Raw genomic sequence first — 13349 nt, forward strand, 5'->3', positions numbered from 1 at the left:
ATGAGTAAATCTGCTTAAAGAAGGAAGGAGAAAGACAGTCTCTACAGTCTTTTGCACTAGTAGCAGCTTGGGTTTTTTTCCCAATAGCTCCCATTTTATTTTCTCTGTGAGTTGTTTTAAAAAGGAAGCAGGGGCCCTTCTCAGAATTGTAGCAAATATAATTGAATTTAAAATATTGTTTTCAAACAAACAAAGAATAGAAGAGTTGAGGATGGGGAAATATAAGCAAAGTTTTCTAAAATGCTCTTGTGCAGGCAAACACATGTTTTGAGTTAGGTTGAGCTCATTTCTGGTAACAATATTAACTTTCTGATGGCCATGACCAGCAGGCATATGGAAAATGGAGGGTGGCGGTCTTTATCAAATGAGATCTAAAGAGGAAGAACATGTATTTAGGGTCTTTTTTTCCCCTTAGTGTTTTTTTAGAAGGAAATCTGGAAAGGGCAAGTAGAGGTTGGGAGGGCTCATGGAAAGATCATATGTTTTGGAGCTGGAAAGAAGGATTCTGATTTTGTTGAAGAACATATTTTCAAGATTATACTTTCTATTTACTTCTATTTAAAATGTGGTACTGGTACGGAAAATCAGGGTGAAAATTTGTAACTGCTTTTCCTGAAAATTTTCTCTTTTGACTTGGTGTTTGGGTCTGACAGAATTTCCTATGCACATGAAAGGAAGCAAAGTAGTTTCTATGCTACATTGATCTTTCATAATTAGTTATATTCCATGATTTTCTTTTCTGAAACCCATTCAGATACAGAGAACTTAATGAATCCATGGATAACTGCAAGGAAATACTATTTGACCCAACCCTTTGCCCAATCCCAGTCCCTTACTATGGAAGGTGTGTCATTGATGTGGAGTAGATATAAAAACTAGTTGTGGAGATTCTAACTAAAAAGGGCTTCCTGGGATCGCATACTCACAAAAGACAGGAATGTCACATGTCTGTCAGTTTGCATTGCCAATTAAAACCATTTCTAAAGCTAACTAAGAAGCACTTCTAAATTCTATCTGTAAGAGGTTTAGAAGCAATAGTATGGGCTTCCCACCTCTTCTGCTCCTCTGCCCCTCTCCCATATAAACTCATTTTTGTTGCTTTAACGGAGTGGCTTTCAGAAGAGGGGCTTTCTTGGTTCACTTATATTACAAGAGAACCAAAGCTCACAGATAAGGAAGGGTCAGGCTGAATGCTCACTGTGTTTCAGCACAAGCATTCATTCATTCCCTACACTTCTACATGACTGGAAAACAATGCTATAATGGAATTGCTTCAGTTTTGTCTTACTTTATGCTGGTGTAAATTGTGGCCTTTGATGCAAGCCTCCAAAGTGAGATTTTTCTGTTTTTCTCCCCATCCTTCAAGTTATCAACCATGAAACTATGAAAGACAATATTTTCATCACTCTTTTTCTGATTAAAGAAGCCCACCTTGTGCTGCAAGAAGAGCTGTGGGTGGCTGCAACCCATCTCTGCCACTCCTCTCACCATGGATAGCAAACATTTTGTCAGTCAGGCTCATGATTTATCTCAGTTCTGTGCTGAAATACAACCATAATTTAGGGATGAATACATTCATATTAGTAGGGATGATAAACTGGACAATAAGAAATGAAACTAATAAATTCTGCTGAAATCAATGTCACATTACAACAGAGAAGCAAAGTTTAGTGGCATGTAATACAAACTACTTATAGGGAAAAAAACAAACAGATCAAGATAGAACTTTTTTCTTTTTTCTCTTATCTCCAATTTTATTATCTCCTTTATCAATCAGCAAAACAGAGAAAGCAGAACACACTGAGCAAGTTTAAAGTTTTGTTTTGAACAAAATGGATACTGTCTGTACCACATTCATGCTCAGGCAGCACTTTTCTTTTCAAGGGGAAAGGAAGAAGGTAGAGGAGGGAGTCAAAAGATGAAATGTGCCCACTGGTTCTGGGTGACACACCTCTGAATTCACATGCAGAGATAGAAGCTGCTGCAGCCAGTGATGTGCCTGCACCTACAACCCAGCAGTAACAGCCCTGTCTGTGTGGTCATTAAAAAGGGCCACAGAAGGCCATGTGTCCCTGCCCAAAATCATGGATGGCTGTTCTTTATGACATTGTTATTGTGCCAGGTTATATTTTAATGACCATCCTTTTTAGGAACCTTCTACAGCATTTCATTGTACAGGTTCCAGGAAGAAGATAAAGGCCACACCTACTGGTACTCCTATCAAAGGTGATAAGCCTATCTACACTTCAAAGACTGTATATTTTCTTCCCCTTGCCAAGAGGTGTACAAGCAAAAAGAGGTGGTATCTCTGCTCCAAATCTCTTCTCTGTTCCCTCTCAGGGAAAGCATGGCTTTGTCTCCCAAAAGCCCACTCCTTCCCAGGCAGACAGGGCAGATCCTTAGCCCCTCCATATCCAGTCTGAAAAACTCCATACCAAAGCTGAGGTCCCAATACAGGTGAGGAAGACACCTGGCACTGCTGTACCAACCAATCCTCCAGCTGGCACACCTGGAAAAGCCAAAGGAAAGATGTAAGAAATGTACATCCTCTCTGGTTGGCTAAGAAGAAAAATAAATCTATCCCAGCCAAAACCAGGACAGTAGCTCAGTGGCTTGTTGGGTTACAGAAGTGTGTTTGATAGTTCTTGATGAATTGAGGTTTACTATATAAGATTTTTGAATCACCTTTTGAACCCATGTTCATCAACATTTATGGGACCATTGCTCCAACAGAAACCACATCTGCCACTCCAAGAAGACTGTAACCTCTCCAATTTGGACTGCTACCAACACACTGACCAAAGGGGTGTCAAATTGTATTCTGACTTTGTCAGTGGTCTTCCTTTTGTATTATTGCATGTATTTTGTTTCTTTTCCCTTTTCCCAATAAATTGTATTTCTGACTTAGAGTCTCTCACTGATTTTGCTTTCAAACCAGAGCAGCACTCCTTCTAAAAGGTTTTTAATAATTAAAAATGCATGTTGTTGGAAGAGAAGTATCTGATTTGCTTCGTTTGTAGCCAGTTGTTTGGTTTATAACCAGTATGACTGTCCTTCCACTTTTTCTGTTCCTGGCTGAAGGATCCTAAGCCACATAATTCCTTCTCAGGTGCGAGCTGCTTCACACCTTTTACCTCTGTTGCCTTTCAATTTCTAGATGTATTTTTTGCTTCTAGGTTGGACAAACAAACCTAGATGTATTTCTAGATGTATTTTTTGCTTCTAGGTTGGACAAACAAACCTGGAGGCAGTTTTTGAGCCACTGTTACACCCTGAAGTTTTACAATGTTATTATAATGTATTCTGGTTTGCTCTTTTTTACCTCAGTAATTCCAAGAATTCTTCAAAACTAGAAAATAAAGCATACCCATACAACAACATCAGAAAAAAGTAGATAGACCATCAGTTTGTCATGACAGGATGTTTGTGTTATGATTCAACAAATCAAATTGCTGCTTTATATCATGTATCATCTGGCTTTGGAAAAAAAAGGGAAAAAAAAAGCAACAAAACAGAAATAAAACCTCAGACAACCAACCTTAGCCAGATAACTGAAGCTAATATACTTTATTCTACTATGTGATTCTGCATTATTTAAATATAATTTGTTTCAAGAGCTTCAGATTAGTTTTGAAATAGATCCTGCTTACACAATTACACTGGCTTTTTTAGCCAAGAAAAATATATCTTCATTCTAATGTCATGCTCAGGTGGCACCTACCTGTCCCTCCTTCTGTGGATGAGACTGGACTCTGATATCAGTTTCTACCTTGCTGTACTGAACAGCCAGACTTGCTTCAAGAACTATATGTACTTCCCAGTGTTTCAATGGAATAAAGAAATTCCATGCACTCAGTGAGAACTTTGCTATCAATTTCTTTGAGACCAAAGTTGGTGTGCCCTCATAAAGATTTCATAATTGTTTGATTTGCATTCAGCACAAGTGCAAAATTATATTTTAATAACAGAGCTGAACACAACTTTAGGATGTGTGGAACCACAGTAATGCGTTATATGCTTTTTAAAGCAAATATTTTTTAAAAAATATGTTATTTCCAAGCAGCTCAGTGTTTATCTCATTTGGTTTCCTTGACAATTTCCTGATTTTAGATGCCTTGTAAAACAAGTGATTTTATTTTTCAGAGAGCCCTTTTATTCAGTGTCAGTTAAGTAAAGATCTTATATAGAGTTAAAAAAAAAATCAGTGAATTCTTTTATTCTTTACTGATTACAAAAGTAAAATTTAGTCTTCAAAGCTAAAAAGTATGAAACATACCAATCAGCTCATTAGCTGAAGATTGCTTAGTATGCATGAGACTGAGTAAATTGAATTAAATATAACCAGCCTATTTACAGGTCAGATCATATGCATGTGTTTAGCATTTCGATAATTTTGTTTTTCAGAATAGTAGTGTCTTCAAGAACTTTGAACCTGATTTATTAGGTAAATGAAGTTGGATTGATCCTGCTGTGTGTGTATGCAGACTAATGTCTCTTAGTCACCTCTTTTTATCTTACTCGCCAGATTCAGCTACATGTGACTGAAAGTAAGAGACTGATAAATATTCAGTGTTCACAAACATTAAAGTAGTCATCAAGGGATAGGGCAGACTGTGACAGTCCAATTCATTCAACCTTCAAAGCCATGAAAGGGTCCCCATCAGTAACGAATGCAGAGTTCTTTTGTTATGGAAGAGTTCTTTTGCTCTACTTCAGCAGTAAAACACCAAATAGAGCTTTGCACAGCCATTTTGGAACAAAAGATCCACATGATAATTTGGAAGCATATAATTTTTGCTTATGACTGCATCTCATAGATCAAATCAGCTTAGTAGCACATGTTCTGTTTCCAAGTGAGGCCAAAACAACCCTTGTGACATCCAGTCAGTCTTAGGCTTCAAGCAGATAATTAGTTCAAAATTCACCCACTTTTTTGGACTGACTTCAGACAGAGTCATAAATTACAATTTTAAGCACTCAGGAGGACATTTTTGATGATGCTTATCAGTCTTGCAAGTTCACAAAAGAATTCTAAAAGTTACAGAACTTGAAAACTGGTGGTTATATATGGTAAGAAGACAGGTCTGAAGACAGAAGGCACCTGAAAGCCATTTTCTCCTTCATCACTATAATATTTCCTCCATCTTTGTATTTTCTACACTTTTAACTATGTTTTCTATTTATGCTGTTTGATATAACTAGTGCTTTTCCCTTATTTATTTTTAACTAAGAACTAGAGCAGAAAACTAGAGCTCTTGCAGTAAAAGTGGGAGCAAGAAGGAAGTCTTGCAAATCCAGGAAGAGAAGTAGAAGAAAACAGCCATCCCTATGTAGCATGAGGCATCCTTTAGTCATGTCTGTCTTTCTCCATGGGATATGGGAGTGTTCTGATTTTCTAACAGATGCACCTTACTTAAGTGAAATGAATCTGGGTATAGGTGTTTGCTTGTTACTCCACAAAGGCCAGCTCTTATCTTGGTATAAATTTGTACAAACATGTCTAATTTTCATTGATTTGAGGAGCTGTCGTGGCCATCATCATGATGTGCAGCTGCAAAATACCCTGAAGTAAAGGGAACAAGAATGTCATCACAGTAGGAAGAGAGGCACATAGATGAGGAACTCATTGGTTGCTGTTTCTTTTTATCACCAGGAAAAAAAGTCTAAAGCCCTGATGTGAGATCAAACAAACTAAATAAAAAAGATGCAAACATAGTGATGATCTAGACATCACAGAGGCTGGTTCTCCAGTCCCCTTGCCTTCTGTAGTGACCTATGCTCCGTCAGGATGAGTAAAGAGTGGGTTGAAAGGCAACTGCTCTCATGGAGGAGCCCTGCACATGGATGTATTCTCTCACAAAATAGAGAGTACTGAAAAATCCAGCTCTGTTCTTTTAGTCTGGAAGTTGTTACCTGCCTTCTCTAATGGAATGCCCTCACTGGTCCTTGAATCTGTGGACTGATACATGGAGAGAGCTACACTAATCCAACATTTAGTACTCCAGGATCAGAGAGTCAAGAGCAGTATAAGCCTAACAACCTGGAATATCACAGGTTGGGGTGAAGAAAATTGTGTATTATGGAGTCAGCGTATCATAAAAGACGTTCCTCTTCAGAGGTTCACAGCAGAGATGCAGTAATTTTAAATATATGTGTAAAAGAATAAAGATCATAATTTTAAAATACATTTCTTCATGCACTCTAGAGTAGGTTTCCATTCAAGCTACACAATGGCATTGTCTTAATATTTCAGTATTTGAAATTACACACATATATGATTCCAGGAATGAAAGACATGTAAATGAGTTTCAAGAATAGGAAATAGATTTTTGGAGGACTATTGAGATTACTGAATCAAATTGTAGCTGAAGAGATTAATAAGAAACCTCAATACCAACAAAGGCAAATTACAGAAACTGTTTAAATGACCCAGAGGATATATGTGTCCTGACATCTAGTGGAGCTGTGAGCATTTGGGACAGGTCCATGATGCAATGTGCCCAAGTCACAGAGCAGAGATATCCTAGATATCCATGCTGGGAGCTGAGTGAGGACTATGAGTTTGGGTCCTGAGGCAGTATGTCTGTAGTCACACAGCAGTGCTTGAGCAAACAGTTCCTCCTATATATCATTATTCTACAGAGACAGCTCTGTTATTAGCATCTCTTGAGGTACCAGATCACTACAATCCAGATCCACAAAACTGGAGATTCTCAGTGTGGAGGTGCCCTTAGAGGCCTGATCTATTAAGTCCAGTGGCTCTTGCTGCAGCATGACACTGTGAAAATTTCATGTTTGGAGAACTGGCAAAAGGAGCAATACTCAAACGATTGGCAACATAAGCATTTTTCTTAAAGAGCTCTCGTCTGTCACAACAGCTTTGCTGCAGGCATAAATTTGTATATGCCAATGATGCCCTGTGGGGAGCAACCTCCACAGGTCAGGATGGGTGTGTTTTCTTTTGAAACACAAGTTTTTTAGAAATGGTACAGAAGCTGAAGTAGAATGGGTGAAAGAAAGAGGAATTTATTGGCCACCTGTAACATTAGACAACAGATTAACAAGTATTATCATAACAGTGCAAATACTCACAACAGAGTATTCAAGGCTAGAGTGTGCAAGGCTCTTTCTACCAAAGGGTTTTCTTTATATTTCCAGGCTCTGGAATCTGGAATCTGGAATCAGGGATCTGTCTAAACAGCCCTATGGAATAATTGCCTCACCTGACTTTGGTACGATTTTAATTATTTAATGTGTACATTATTGTACATTATCTCTCTAAAATTTTTTGCTGCCAAAGATGAATGTGCTAGAGCTTGAGAGCATGCCTTTGAGAGGTGACTGACTGACACCTAGTGTTTAAAATCCAATCACACTTAAAAAAGAAAAGTACATATACACACACAAAAAGCAACCAAAAAGATTTATTTCTAGCAAGAAGGGCTCCCATTTGTTTCAAAGTACCACCTCATCAGCATTGCTCCAAGTCAAGATGATGTTCCAAAAAGCAGCATTTAAAGAGACCATATGACATACTGTCTTACTAAGTCCACAATCACCATGTCCTGATAATCATCATGTTTCCATTAATTTAATTATCTGAAGTGCGCCTTTGCCCCAAATCTCCCTGTGCTGGTACATCTAACCCATTGTTCTAGAGCTGGGAGGGAAGCAACCTATCATTCACTAGTGGAGTGGCCCTGGCAAGTCCATGCTCCCACAGAGCCCAGCAGTGCCCTGCTTTCCACTGCAGGAAAATGGCTTCATCAACACTTTTATTACAAATCCCTGGGATAGAATTAGGGCAGGAGGGGAACAAGAAAAAATCCCAAAACAAGTTATCTTGAAGACTCTTAGATTCAAATTACCAGCACTAGCCTCCTCACCAAGCACAGCCCTTTCCTATAACAGACACTATCTTCAATTTCAAGGAACCCAAAATATGTGCAACGTATGAGACAGGTATTCTCTTATTTTATTTTTATTGGTTTTCACAAAAAAATAAACTGAAACATGTAATGATGCAAATAATTTACAATTTGTGTATAACCCTGAAGACCTCATACTTTCCAAATTCTCCAGTCAAGTAGAGCAGGTTTACAATGAATCAAAGCTGACTGTATTAACAGTATAATGAGTATATGTTAAATTCTTCTCAGCCTGCAGAAAATAGGCACAATTTTGCTAGTCCATCTCTTTCTACTGTTGCCTGGTGTTGAAACAGGCTCTGATATATACATCACTATTTCTTTTTATTAAATGTCCAAAAGGGATCAGGGATAAAGCTTTTCCATCCTGTGTGTTTTAAATAAAACTTTTTTTTTTTCTATTAAAAAAACCTTGTGAATCAAGATGCTACTGAAATTATGCAAGTGGATAAAGACCCTTGCCAAACTATCATTGAAAGTCCGGGCAAATAAAGTTTGCCTGGAAGATGAAGTTCATTAGTGAAGATGGACTGGAAGACTTTATGAAGCCACAAAGTTCTGCTGGTTTGGGGGTTTAGGTGTTAGCTGAGTGGCAAGTTTTGCTGTTCTCCTGAAGATAGAGGTTGCATACTTGATTTCAACATTAGCATTGAGCTCATTAATCCCTCAGTCTGGAAGGACATACAATGCCTCAGCCATTCCTCCAGATATGTCTGACCTTGACCAGTGGTCCATTTTCTTCCCAGTAGTGCCTGTAGCAGGAGCCGGGGGAGAAACCAACAAGAGGACAGCAGCATTCTCCCTGTGCCTTGCAATTTTTGAACAAATAACCACGAGTCAGAAGAGTTGACAATGTATCTTAAAAGTCTTTGATAGATATTTTTTCATGGTTTTGTCAAGTTTCCTTTTGGGTACATGTACATTTTCAATATCCTTAGCAAGCAGTTTAAAAACTGAAGAAAGGCTTCCCACATAGTAGCCTTCTGCACAAAATCAAGGATGAAATGAGTATTTGTTAGCTATTGTGGTCTAGAATATTTACATAATCACCCTATTTCTCATTTTTGGCATTGCTTAAAATACCAAATGACAGCCAGAAGCCAAAACAAACTTTAAAATGCAATTATTTTTCATCTATATGAATGCAAAGTGACAGCTTGCTGAATCCAAACTAATTTTGTGAGTTAATATAAACATAATAATAGTGCTGTAAGGTCTGGAATACTAATTCTTTTCATCCTTCCCCCTCCCCTACTTTCATCTATTCTTTCCTTCTTTGTTAATGTCTTGCTTTGCCTATCTATTACACTTTGTATTTTTTAATCCTTGCATGTTTTTATTTCACTGGAGCTAGATACATATGATCGTGGTTTCTTTAGAAACTTCTATGAAATTAGAGAATATTAAGAGGAAAGTTGAAAAAAAAGCTATGGTAGTTTTTACTCAAAGATTTCAATTGCTTTGTTGGTTCTTTGTCACTCTAAGTGTCTTTCTGAACTAAATACCAAAATCATATTCTCTAACTATTTATCCAGCAGGTAGGGGTTTCGTCACCTGCCAAGTTTCAGGAGAACCAGAGCATGGTGACAGACCTTATATGCAATTGGCATTCAAAGCTGTGACCTGGAATTTTTTCTGACATTACCAAAAATAGGCTGATGTATATATTCTGATGAGATGCAGTAATATAACTCTAAGCACAACCCTGTGCTGCATCAGTCACCAAAGCATTTTTATCTCCCAATGTCACCTTTATCTTTTAAGTTACTTTGTAGGAAGCATCAGGTAAGTAGACCAAGTTGTATCAGTCGGCTGGCACTGGTTAATCAAATGCCAGCAGATAACTTGCACATCTGCAACGGAGAAATACAGGGCAGAATGCTAAGAACACCACATGCACCACACACTTAGTCCTAAGGAATAATGGTGCTGTTTTCCATACAAACAGCATTTCCTTGGCTATGCATATGTACCCATATACACACACCCGCACATTCCCATGCTCTTCATGCATTTGATACATTTAAGTATTGCATCCTTCAGCTTCTCTACTTGATAGTGATAAGAATAAAATTGTGAACCCAGGCTTCAGACTAAATACTGTGGCCCAAGTTTCTCTGCCCTTGCGCTTGAACAACGATGTTTCTGATCAAAACTGCTATTGCTGGCTAAATAATGCTGGTCTGAAACATTATGATATATGAACTATGACATCTTTAACTGTGCTGGGAAGACTCCGAAATGCAAAGGCTGTAACTGCCAAGCTCTTTGGCCAAAATATCTCTTTCCACTAGGTCAGAGAAAGAAAGAATAACTAGGTCAAGATAATGTGGGCATGTACTCTGACTCTGATCATCATCTAGTGTCTAATAAGAAAGAGGTGGTCATTCTGTCTTGGATACCTGTTCTAGACTGAGATTGCTGGAGATCTTGTCTCAATATCTCAGAGCCATGGCTGGTTCTGTTTGATTAGATACCCAAACCTGAGGAAGCAAAAATGAGAATCTTGTAGTGTATCTTGTCCCTATTAAAGGACAGGCCTTCAAGTTAGAGCAGGAGGTGTACTTCTTTAATTCTCTCAGTGCAGTTAAAGCAACAGACTTGGTCCAAATTAAAACAATTTGAAAACTTGAGGAACATTTCTGACTGGAAGTAGGTTGTTTGTAGAGCGAGTAGCAGCTTTGGGCAACCAGATGAGCCTTTGTGCTGAGTCCCAAGGCCGAAGGTTGCTTTGCTGATTCCCATCATCCTCTTCAAACTATTCTCCTTTAAAGGCAAAGAGAATGGGCTATTTTTCCTTCAGGAGCTTCAGTAAGGTATGTCTGATATCTACATAGTTGCTGATGTCCAGGAATAAACACGAACACTAAATAATGCTCTGAGCCCTGAGTGCCTGTGTGCTACATGTACTTGACTGAAGCAGGGACTTGGAGTTGAAAGCATAAAACCAGACAGCCATGACATATCACCAGGTTTTATGACTCTGTGCATGCATAAGTGGAAATGAAGAGCAATCTACGTGCAATGTACTGCCCAGTGCCTCATCAGGTCCCACTTCAGTACCAGAAGGTGAAGTCTTATACACAGGAATGTCATTTATCTGGAGCAAGAGCTTCATTCACAATGAAGCAAGAGCTTCATTGCCAGGAGAAAGCAAGCCGAGTAGAATTTTCAGAGAATCATAGAATAATTTGGATTGGAACGGACACTTAAAGACCATCTACTTCCAAACCCCCACCATGGATGAGAACATATTCCACATTCCACACATTCCACCAGGTTGCTCAAAGCCCCATCCCACCTGGACTTGAACACCACTAGGGTTGAGGCAGCCACAACCTCTCTGGACAACTGCCCCACTGCCCCACCATGCTCACAGTAATTCCCTCCTAATTTCTAATCTAAATCTGCCTCCATTTCCCCTTGTCCTACCACAACATGCTCTTGTGAATAGTCCCTCCTCAGCTCTCTGGTCAGCCCCCTTTAGGTATTGAAAAGTGCTATAAGGTCTCCCTGAAATCAACTCTTCTCCAGGCTGAACAACTCAAACCCTCTCAGCTTGTCTTCTTAGGAGAGGTTCTTCAGCTCCCTGATCATTTTGGTGGCTCTCCTCTGGGCTGCTCCAACAGGTCTGTGTCTTTCGTGTGCTGAGGTCTTCAGAAGTGGACACGGGACTTCAGGTAGGGTCTGACAGGAGCGGAGTGGAGGGGAAAATCACATCCCTGCTGTAGTTGGCCTTCTTAAGCCTCATGACGTTCGTATAGGCCGGGTGCTAGAGCTTGACCAAGTCCTTCTAGATGACATCCTGTCCCTCAGACCTGTCAACCATACCACTTCTCTCAGTGCCACCAGCAAACTTGCTGAGTATTTTGTATAGACTGAGGTGTTTAATGCCAGCAATATATAAATTTTGCTCTCAGATCATTACCTTTCTTTATGCATGTATTGCAGATTAATCCACTATTGGAGAAGAAGTCTTGGATAGGTTTAGAATAATATTTTACTTTAAGGAGAAGTTATACTATTTTGAGAATATGCTGGTCAAATATTTCTTGGAAATATTTGATTTCCAGATACTGGATTTTTATTTTATTAAATTTGCACTTTAGGATTAATTTTCAATACAACTGACATTATTATAATGTTTTATGTGATGTGTCCCTGGAGGCTGTCATGTCCATGTGGGCAAGTTCTGTGTATTGACCAAGGCCTCTTGTAAAAAAAGCAATTTTAATCTGAAAGAATTCTATTTAATTCTTCTATTTTCAAATAAAATAATAAAATTCCTTTAATCTCTACATTCTCTATCTTATTTTAAATCCTGGCACTGCTTTAGGACTTCAAGCACTGCAAGCCAAAACTATATAAAACTTATGTATAAAAATATATATTTTAAGGAACAATATAATATTCACTGTGGCCTGATTTTATTCTATGAAGTCTGTGTTCCAGATGTGAGTGGTCAGTGTAGTTCTCCTCTACTCCTCTTACCTCATTTATATTGTGATTTTTTCATTTTATCCATTCTATATCCTCACCAAGAAAGGAATCTATAATTTCATGACACTTTTTAAATACCTCGTCTAATGATTTTTATCAGAAAGAGGGAATTCTTTCCCCTCTTCTTGAGAAAACAAGTCTGAACATTGGACCATGGGATAAATTGTATTGTCTACCCACAGACATGGTGTCTGGTCATCCAAAAGAAAAGTTACTCTGTTGACTGAGGGTTTTCCCCTCAGCACTCAAGACAGAGGAGATATTACAGGAATTGTCTCACTGAAACTTGACTCATCACCTGGTATCTCCAATTTACTTCCGCCTGATGATTTTTGTGGGCATCAGACTGACAGGTATGGAGGGGAGAGCACTGATGTTCAAAGGTAAGAACACCTTTACCTTCTGTGAAAAGTACAATGCATGAGGAAATGTAACATTACCTACTAAAGCTGATTGTTCTTTTGAGGTCAGTAACCTGATCTTACAGCAAACAAAGTCCTTTATAACCCTTTTATTGTTCAGACATTTTTAAATTGAGCTTTCCAGTTGTCACCAGCCATTCCTAATAATAAAGGAGAAATAGTGTAATCTTCTCCATTGTGGACTTTTTACCAAAACAAAAAGCACATTTAGGTGAATCAAGACTCAGCACCAAACTGTATCTTAGAAATCTTATATTTCAAAAGCACAAACAAAATTTTTATATTGTTATTTCTTCCAATCAATATTATTCTGACATGGAAAAAAATTACCAGTAATGACAGCAAGTAATTTTTAGGTATCTTCCAAACATTCCAGAAAATTATGTCCATCATTGATTTGAATTTCCCACTTTCAAAAAAGAAAAGTCTTCCTTGCAAAATCAGTTCATTCTCTTCTAGTCAAATAAACACTGTCCCAGCTAAGAGTTAGAATAATCTG

This window comes from Vidua chalybeata, chromosome 2 (genome assembly GCF_026979565.1).
Source record: "Vidua chalybeata isolate OUT-0048 chromosome 2, bVidCha1 merged haplotype, whole genome shotgun sequence".
Lineage (NCBI taxonomy): Eukaryota > Metazoa > Chordata > Aves > Passeriformes > Viduidae > Vidua > Vidua chalybeata.